The following is a 10,683-nucleotide window of genomic DNA, read 5'->3' on the forward strand; positions in this document are numbered from 1 at the left end:
AACAGGGATGAGAGGTGGGAGGGAAAGGGAGAGAGAAGGGAAATTGCATGGAAATGGAAGGAGACCCTCAGGGTTATACAGTGGAGGGGGTAGAGAGAGAGGAGGGGAGAGGAGGGGAGAGGTGGGGACGGGGGATGGTGGAGGATGGGAAAGGCAGCGGAGCACAACAGACACTAGTATGGCAATATGTAAATCAATGGATGTGTAACTGATGTGATTCTGCAATCTGTGTATGGGGTGAAGGTGGGAGTTCATAACCCACTTGAATCAAAGTGTGGAATATGATATGTCAAGAAATTTGTAATGTTTTGAACAACCAACAATAAAAAATTTAAAAAAAAAGAAGAATATATATAGAAATTACATTATGAACAGAGGATTAGAGACCAAGCAAATCTTTCTCTTATATTCTTAGAAATGTGTATTTCTTGTGAAGACAAATGTCTTTATCTACAACATGGTGTTTCATTGCTTATAAAACCTTCCTCTTAAAATATCAAGCACAGCTGAAAATATGTCCTGGTAAACTGGATCATGATGTAAAAAACCTTCTGCAAGAACATATTTTTTAAAAAATAATATTGAGACATTAAAGGTGTACTTTATTATATTTGGCTGCTTATTTTAATATAAAATATTTCCACTCTTCATCTACAAAATATTCCATGTCTAGTCTGTGATTTTGAGTAATGACAGCTCACAGCTACATAACCATGGATACATAGTTTAAAGAGTATGAAAGTAAATCATTTATACATATATTACTAAATATATAAATAGTGTAGTCTATGTTAATTATAAATAAGATATATTTCTAAATTCCCATAGAGACTCTCCTATCTATCAATATGATCATAAGTAAAGTATTTATATTTGAAGCTATATAGTAGAGAAGAAAAATCACAGAATAGTAGATATGGACTCTACTATTGTGTCTAGCTCTTCTATCTGTGAAGCCTATAGTCAATTACCTGATGTATTTTGGGTTTTGTCTTCTGTCAAATAGTGTGAATGCCCACTCCTGTCTGTATAGGGAACTATTGCTTGAAATCCAATTTGTACCATGCACTATATTTTTAAAAAATTTTGTAATATCTCTACAATTATTATTATTTTCATATAACAGAAAGGAAAACCAAATTAAAAAGGAATTAGAAAAGGAAAGTTTATGGGCACAAAGCTAGAAAGTGATAATACTGCAACCAGCTATTCTCTCTTCTGTCTTGGATAAAAATATATATGTTGTGTAAATTTTATAATTGTAAAATGGGAAGTGCTATATAAATATGATTTCCATATAATTGCTTATTATGTTTTCATTATTTTAACTCAAGAAATAGATTTTTGAAAAATTTCCTATCAGGCTGTAGGAAGCAAATCTTCATTTACAAAATCAATTCTCTCCCAATAACCAACTTAGTTTGCTATGATTTGCTTTATTTTTTTCACATGGGATGAAATCATCTAAACCATCACTCAGTTTTTCACATCCTAAAAGTTTGTATGAAAGGAAAGAAGTAATATTCATTAATATACCTTCAAAACATGTTTCATCTCCTAGAAAAAAAGGAAAATGTCTCAATTCCAAAGATAAACCCTGGTCACACCATGTGTTTGACAATATTTTTTTAAGGAAATGCACTCCAATTCTAGTTTAAAAATATACTGTTTTTTTTTATTTTCTGAAATATAATTCATAATTCATATACTTCAGAATTTCTTCTTTATTAGAATCTCATCAGTATTTAGAGTTCATACCACATTAATATGTATTTTATATTATGTACATGAAAAGATTCCCTCTAAAATAAGAAGACTAATTTTCATAAAAGCTTTCAATATTTAGTAGTAATACTCAAGTTTTGTTTCACGTTACTGCATGTTTTATCTCCGTGTATTATTATTGCATTTCCAACTAGACTATAAGCCACCTTGAAAAAAAGCTATATTATTATTATTATTCCCCAATGCTGGTAACACAGTTGTCATATTGTGCTTGCTCTGTAAATTCAATTAGTATCATCACTTCAGCAAATTTTTCTTATTATAATGGTTCTTTAAACTTTCCTACTACTATAGATATACACTCAGCTTCAAATTCTATTCATAACCTTTTAAAGAATGCACATAATATTTTTAAAAATGGAAGAAAAGGATACATGACAAAGTGATATAATGTCTTCCATTCTTTTATTGAGTTCCTATAATCCTTTCAATGAAAGGACTTAAAAGTTATAAATTGGTTACTTATAAGAAGGGATCGAATGAAATATAGATTAGTTCAGAGAAAGTGATTCTTATTTGAAAACTGCTTGTATATTAGCAACTAGAAGTCATTATTACCTGATGGCAATATCTAGCTTTTCTCATCTTATTCTATAATTGCTCCTTAGGGATAAAGAAATATTTATGTCTATATTACCAAGATTATTGGTGCTAACCAAAGAGCAGATTAAGTTTCTATTCAAGTAGATAGGTAGACTGTGCAAGTATAAACTTTCCCAAACATTTTCTTTCAATCTGACAAAATTCAGGTCAATCAATCTAAACCACATCTGAGATTAGGCCCATAGAACTGTCATTGTTGGGGCCAAATCCAAACCAGCTTTATCCTTCAATAAGTGTCCTGACCTCAGTAAATCCAATCAGAAAGCTTTATTCAGTTCCAACTGAAGAGAAAAAAAAATTATCTTAAAAAGTAAATAAATAAATAAAGTCTCTTTTATTACATTTACCCTCACACTTATCAGGGTTATCAGGAAAGAGGGAATTGTCAGAATAGATCATGATCCTGATACTACATTTTTAGAATCAGTTTATTCAGGTAAGAGTTAAGGCATTTCACACAGTAGACTGTAAAAGAAATTGCAATCCTTGCCCTGCTAAACCTTGGAAGGATGAAGAATTTCAGTCTTTGGTGCTGTCAAACTGACACCATTCATCATCCTTGAATTGGCTTTAAAATAAATAAAACAACCATTCCCTTTCAGACCCCCATAATAAAGGCAACTACCTACTGTACCTCATCTTGGTTTTGGAGTTGATAGCAAAAAAAGATTTCACAACCTTAATACTCCCAAGACTGCAACTCATGCTGGTGTCAAACAATCTCAATGAGTTACTGAAGTAGGTATTGATTGCAGACACTGAGCTGTTTGCTATTTAATTTTTCAATTTCCAAGGAATGAGGTGGAATTCACATCCTCCAAAAGAAAGCATGCTCTGATTCCTGGAAGCCAGAGTTTACGTGACTTGAGTTCATTTGAAGAGAATAATTTATGTTGGCATGAATAAATAATAGCAGGGAGTTCCAACTGTCTAAACATGACATATAATACTCTGAGAAAGAGCTTGGACCATGTTGTAATGTCTTCTGTATTTTATGTTGTGAGTAACTAAAAGAACTAAATCATTTCAAAATCACCTACCCACTCGAATTTTTTAAGTTGGATTTGTCAAATGGCATCCTAGTATTGGTTGGAGATACAGGGGGAGCTTACATAGTAATCAGCTGTCTCCCCTGTAAGTTTGCCTGGAAAACGTCAACTTCAATGATTGACAAAGGATATCAGTGACATTGTGCTCTTTTATCAAGTCTCTCTCCATGACAAAAGACTAGATAAATAGTGAGTTTTTAGAGAACCACAAACCAACTTATTTGGTGGGAGAGAGCAAATTTCTGCTGCTTTAATTTAATTTGTAGATGGAAACCTCCCCAGCTGTTATAAATTAAGTCTGCTCACTGTGTCTACTGAGTACATTTGCAGGCTTTGTCCCTCTTGTTCACATTAAATCTTAACTGGCAAACTCCTTTGAATTAACCTCATAGCAGTTGAGAATTAGTCACCATTCTCCTTGAGTTTCCTTCTTTACAGATCAGACTTTTGTATGTCAGAGTTCACTAAGAATATTTAGAAATAAAGACTTAAATCCTAGTTAATGCCCTTTAATTCTAAATTAGATGATTCCTGGACAGGAGAGTGAGAAAACTAGCTTTTATTTCAGTAAATGAACAAATAAATAAATAAAGTTGCATAGGTCAAAGGAAAGATCATGGATGAGAAGTGAAGATGTGTTAATTCTCGTCCCTTCTGCATGTCTGGGCAGTGAGACCTGAGAGCAGTCATTTGAGCCTCAATTTTCTTATCAAAATATTAAGGACTAAGATGAACCGAGATCCTGCCTATGAGCTAAGGTCCCATATTGAGCTATTTTAGATTTTACTAACCGAAAGGGACAACAATAAATTTACTTTCCTTATGTACAACTCCAAGTAGAATCATTTGTGAGTGATGGAATTTTAAATACTCTGGCCAGATCTTTACAGAGACTATTCAACAATACCTGTTGGCTTTCAGAAATCTGTTCTATTCTTAATATTGAGAAATAAAAATCCTACTTGTAACTACAATGTGAGAATTTATTACATTGATTAAGGTGTTATTGAAATTCACCATGACTTCTGAATTTAGAATCCAATTTATTACCTAAGAGATATGAGTAGAAAAAAATCTTATTCTGCATATTATTTATACACCTAATGATATTCACGTTATGGTTTGGGTATGAGGTGTCCCCCGATAAGCTCATGTGATAGACAATGCAGAGATGTTTGAAAGTGAAATGATTAGATTCTGAGAGCTATGACCTGATCAGTGTATTATTAACCCATTTGATGAATTAATAATTTATAGTATTTCTGGATCGTAACTGTAGGTGGGTGGGGCATGGCTGGAGGAAATAGGTTCCTGGGGGCAGACCTTTGTGGATTTTGTGTTTTTGTCCCCAACTCCTTTTTCTCTCTCTGCTTCCAGTTGTCAGGAGCTGAGCAGCTTTCCTCCACCATGCCCTTTCTCCTGTACATTCTGCCTCCTTTCAGGACCAGAACAATGAATCATCCAGCCCTGAATTAAAACTTTGAAACCAAAATTAACATTTTCTTCTTTCAGTGATTCTTCTTAGGTATTTTGGTAACAGTGACAAAAAGCTGACTAATAAGAGTTCATATGCTGTGGTAGGCTGATTAATGACTTCTCCCTAAAAGATTAACAACTGGAATTTGTGACTATTACCTTATACTGGGAAAAAAAGAAAATAGAAGCTTGAGCTTGGGCAATATTTCCTAGATTATCCAGAAGGTCCTTAAATGAAACCCTACATATTTTTATAAGTGGAAGGTAGAGGCAGATCTTACACATAACAAAACAGATTAAAACAATGTGACTGTGAAAACAGAGATTGGGGTGGTACAGCCATAAGGACGAGAATGGCCACCAGAAGCTGTAAGAGGAAAGGAATGGATACTCTTCTGGAACCACCAGAGGGAATGCAAACCTAACACACCAACTTCAGATCAGTGATACTTTAGGCCTCCAGAAGAATCCTTTGTGAGAAAATAAGTTTCTATTATTTTGAGCCACCAAGATTGTAGAAATTCATTATAGCAGTCATGGAAAATAATGCATTTTCAAGATTTGTCAGTCTTTTCATTTTTACACAAAATAATATGGATAATGCAAGTCTTGATGCTGGAGATTTGCTAACCAGCTGACTCACCACGAGCATTCGTTGTTTCTATTTGGCTCCTACTTGTCATCTCTTTCTATAGAGAGTAATCCTAGGAAAATTTGGCCTTCATGAGGTTTTGACCTTTACTCTTGATAGTGGAGATTATATAACTGAAGTTTTCTTGTGTTGCTTTGGTGTCTGGGAAACTGAAAGTGGCAGACGTGGTGACTTTTCTGTCATATAATGGATCTTACATTAACTTGAGGTCTAAACATTGTCTCAATTTTGTAAATGAGAAATCTGGTACTATTTTAATAAAAATTATGAACTTGATTAACAGTTAAAATTTGTTCTCTATTCCCAGCTCCAGCCAACCTCAGACATGGAAGCCTGCAGTAGGCAAGAAGCCATACCTGTTTTCTGTTTTTTACTTCTACCAAGTCCTAAACTACCACACCGCTCTCTTCTCATCACTTGTTGGCTCCCTCCATTTCCAAGCTGATTTTTTTTTAATCACTCAGGGATAAAGAGAAGAAGAGAGAAGAAAGGAAGTGGAGGTTGGGAGAGTTATGACTTGAAATTGTACCATCATTAGCTGAGTACCAGTCTGTGTGCTGTCTGGGTCAAATGGGTGATTCTTTCTTTCCTAGTTCCTTTTCATAGATTCTTGGAGGTCTCCTATGTTTTGTGGTCTCTTACAAGACCAGAACCAGGATTTGGGTCAGGGTTTGGGTCTCACTTGAAGGTTAGGCTTGGGAAGGGACCACCTCAAAACTAACATATATAATTTTAGACAGGATTTAATTCTTTAAGTGTAGAAAGAAAGCCTCATTTCTATGTTAGCTGTTGGCTGTAGGCTGCACTTAGTTTGGGCTCAGTGAGCTTTTCCAAGATGGCAGCCTGTTTCATCAAAGCTAGTAAGGCAAGGATTCTGCTAGCAAGATGGAAGTAAAAAAATTCTAACCTAATGTAGTCTGAATGCTTGTGTTCATCCAAAGTTCACACGAAGAAATATTTACCTTCTCCCAGGTATTAAGATGTGGGGCCTTTGGAAAGTGATTAGGTTATGGTGTTGAACCCTCCTGAATAGGATAGCATCCTCATAAAAATGTAGGGTAGGGGGAGAGAAACCCTAACCCTTTCCACCTTAAAAAAGCACAGATCCTACATTCATGAGGAAGCTGGTCCTCACCAGACACTGGATCTATTGTTACCTTGATCTTAGATATCCCAGTCTCCAATATTAAGAGAAATAAATGTTTGTTGTTTATAAGCTAGACAGGCTTTGGAATTTTGTAATAGCCTGAATAGACTAAGACACCTAATTCCGGAAGTAGCATGATATCACCTTTGTTATAAATTGTTGGTTGGGAGAAAATTGCTGGATCTAGCTTATCTCAAGAGGAAAGTATTACAGAAGAATGGGAATTATTGAAGATTGGGGGCAATCTCAAAAAACCACATCCCAATATGTCCAAATACTTCTTTTCTTTTTATCATTTCAGTTAAGGGCATTGGTGGGAAGCTTCTCATGCTTGAAACTTGATGTCATGCTCATCTGTTTTCTATTTTCTTTCTCCACCCACATCCAGGTCATTCTTAAGTCAGAAAGATGCTTTGACCAGTATTTTCTTGAATCTCTTTAATCTACCTGTCACTGTTCACCACTGAACATCTTTCACTTGTACCACCATGAGAGCAATTAAAGACTCTTCCATGTGTCCTTCTCACTTCAATCTACTGCTTCCTTAACTTGGTACTTTGCCAGTGTTGTTTCTTTTCCAGGGACTATTCTCTTTTCCTATCACTTTTAATTTGTCCTTAAAATTCTTATTTATTCACTAAGATCCAGTTCAAACACCACCATATCAAAGAAGATATGGTTTTATCACATATAACATGGCAAAGCCTTTCTCTAAAATGTTGGAAGTTGGTGATATTAGTAAAATGATTACAAGGAAAGCTTACTCCAAGGAGTAAACTTGTAAGATCTGGACAAAAACTTGTGTTCATTATTATCATTTTTTCCCCTAAATTTAACTATAGCAGTCTGCATGCAATTTCAGAGTAAAGAATGCTATTTACAGTTAACAGGCATTGCCTAGAGGTGCTACATTTTTCATTATGTTTGTCTTTCTATTCTTTGCTGTTTCTTTTGCAGTCTCTCAGAAATGCAGTCATCAAAAACCCACACACTAGCACTTAAAAAGTTAGCAGCAGAAAATTAAAATATCTAGTTTCACAACAATTTGTTTCAATGTCTATGGACACTCAGCACAATTTCCCCTGAACCATGTCAGGGGGAATAAAGGAGAACTAGAATTTAATCCTAATTCTTCCATTAAGCATTTTTGGCGCTTGGGAGAATTATTTTCCATTTGCCTAAGGATCTTCATAGAATAGAGGAAAAGACAAGCTCAATTGTATTTCACCTTTGTTCTTTGGAAGGTGGTAGAAGTTTAAGGGTTCTGAAATAGTAAGTTGATCATAGAATAGACCCATTAAATATTTACTCTTACTATTTATTTCACCTCTACCACTAAGCATATTTAGTTTTCACCTCTATAATGAAATCTGCATCTTCTAACACTAACCCTTTTGCTCATGCTACCTACATCAACTAAAAATAGAGACAGCTAGAGTTGACAGTCATTCCTCCCCCACTGTGCCTCCCTTATCTTTTTTAAGCTCAAGCACCCCAATCTACACAAATAAATATTTCTCTACAAGCAAATTACTCTTAAGGAGATTTGGATTCAAGAATTGTTAGTTGACATACACCCAGCCTTTTTGACTACCACAAAATTTTTTTTCTTTTTTTTTATTGGTTGTTCAAAACATTACAAAGCTCATGATATATCATCTTTCATACATTTGACTCAATTGGGTTATGAACTCCCATTTTTACCCCATATACGAATTGCAGAATCACATCAGTTACACATTCACATTTTTACATAATGGCATATTAGTGACTGTTGTATTCTGCTACCTTTCCTATCCCCTACTATCCCCCCTCCCCTCCCCTCCCATCTTCCCTCTCTACCTCATCTGCTGTTGTTCAATTCTCTCCCTTGTTTCCCCCCACCCTTTCCCCTCACAACCTCTTATATGTAATTTTGTGTAACATTGAGGGTCTCCTACCATTTCCATATGCTTTCCCTTCTCTCTCCCTTTCTCTTCCCCCACTCGTCTTTGTTTAATGTTAATCTTTTCCTCATGCTCTTCCTCCCTGTTCTGTTCTTAGTTGCTCTCCTTATATCAAAGAAGACATTTGGCATTTGTTTTTTAAGGATTGGCTAGCTTCGCTTAGCATAATCTGCTCTAAAGCCATCCATTTCCCTGCAAATTCTATGATTTTGTCATTTTTTAGTGCTGCATAATACTCCATTGTGTATAGATGCCACATTTTTTTTTATCCATTCATCTATTGAAGGGCATCTAGGTTGGTTCCACAGTCTAGCTATTGTGAATTGTGCCGCTATGATCATTGATGTGGCAGTATCCCTATAGTACGCTCTTTTAAGATCCTCAGGGAATAGTCCGAGAAGGGCGATAGCTGGGTCAAATGGTGGTTCCATTCCCAGCTTTCCCAGGAATCTCCATACTGCTTTCCAAATTGGCCTCACCAATTTGCAGTCCCACCAGCAGTGTACAAGTGTACCCTTTTCCCCACATCCTCGCCAACACTTGTTGTTGTTTGACTTCAAAGGCCTGGTAGCCAGAGAACCAGTGTTGCAGCTTTCACTCCAGTCCAAAGCCGTGAGAACTGGTAATTCTACAGGCAGGAGAAAATCCAGATAGCAGCCAAGCTGTCAGGCAAAGCAAATTCAATCTTCCTTCACCTTTTTGTTCTAATCAAGCCCTCAACTGATAGGATGTTGTCCTATCAGTTGAGTGTCCTACCACACTGGGATGGACCACCTGTTTTCCTCACTCCACCAATTCAAAGTCTGATTTCCTCTAGAAACACCCTCACAGACACAGGAATATATTTAATCAGATATCTGGGCATCTCATGGCCCAGTCAAATTGACATATGAAATTAAACATCACAGTAGCTAAAAAATCCTCATATCTAGCCCCCAAATAGAGCCATTCCATGTTTTATTTTCTTTTTTTCAAATGTGAGTTTTTATTTTATTTTTTTTAAATACATGACAGTGGAATGCATTACAATTCTTATTACACATATAGAGGACAATTTTTCATATCTTTGTATATAAAGTACGTTCACGCCAATTCATGTTTTTATACATGTACTTTGGTTTTTTTTGCATTACAATTCTTATTACACATATATACCACAATTTTTCATATCTCTGTTTGTATATAAAGTAGGTTGACATCCAATTCATGTCTTTCATACATATACTTTGGATAATGATGTCCATCACATGCCACCATCCTTGGTAATCCCTGCCTCCTCCCTTTTCCTCCCTCCCCTCTTTCCTATCTAGAATTTATCTATTCCTCCTATGTTTCCCCTCCCTACCCCACCATGAGTCAGCCTCCTTATATCAGAGAAAACATTCGGCATTTGTTTTTTGGGGATTGGCTAACTTCACACAGCATTATCTTCTCCAATGCCATCCATTTATCTGCAAATGCCATGATTTTATTCTCTTTTATTGCTGAGTAAAATTCCATTGTGTATATATACCACATTTTTGTTATCCATTCATCCACTGAAGGTCATCTAGGTTGGCTGGTATAGCATGAATAACAGTCCTGCCAGAGTCCTTCTAACAGTTCATTGGTCATAGCCTGTCTACAGGGCTTCAGTCCCCCAGTAGGTTAGACCCTAATAAAATAGCCAGCCATTTTTCACTTAGAATCTCTCCCCTAGTATAGCAGGATACGTAATAATAGTATAGCAGGATACGTAGATAATAATAATTTCTAATTATCCTCTGTATTTCTGTAGTGTCTGTTGTGACATTACCTTTTTCATCATGTATGCTGGTAATTTGAGTTCTCTCTCTCCTTCTCTTCATTAGCATGGCTAAGGGCCTGTCAATTTTATTTATTTTTTCAAAGAACCAACTTTTTGTTTTGTCAAATTTTTCAATTGTTTCTTTTGTTTTGATTTCATTGATTTCATCTCTAATTTTAATTATTTCTTGCCTTCTATTGCTTTTGCTGCTGTTTTTTTCTTCTTTTTCTAAGGCTTTG

The sequence above is a fragment of the Marmota marmota genome, unplaced genomic scaffold (genome assembly GCF_001458135.2).
Source record: "Marmota marmota marmota unplaced genomic scaffold, marMar, whole genome shotgun sequence".
In the NCBI taxonomy this organism is placed as follows: domain Eukaryota; kingdom Metazoa; phylum Chordata; class Mammalia; order Rodentia; family Sciuridae; genus Marmota; species Marmota marmota.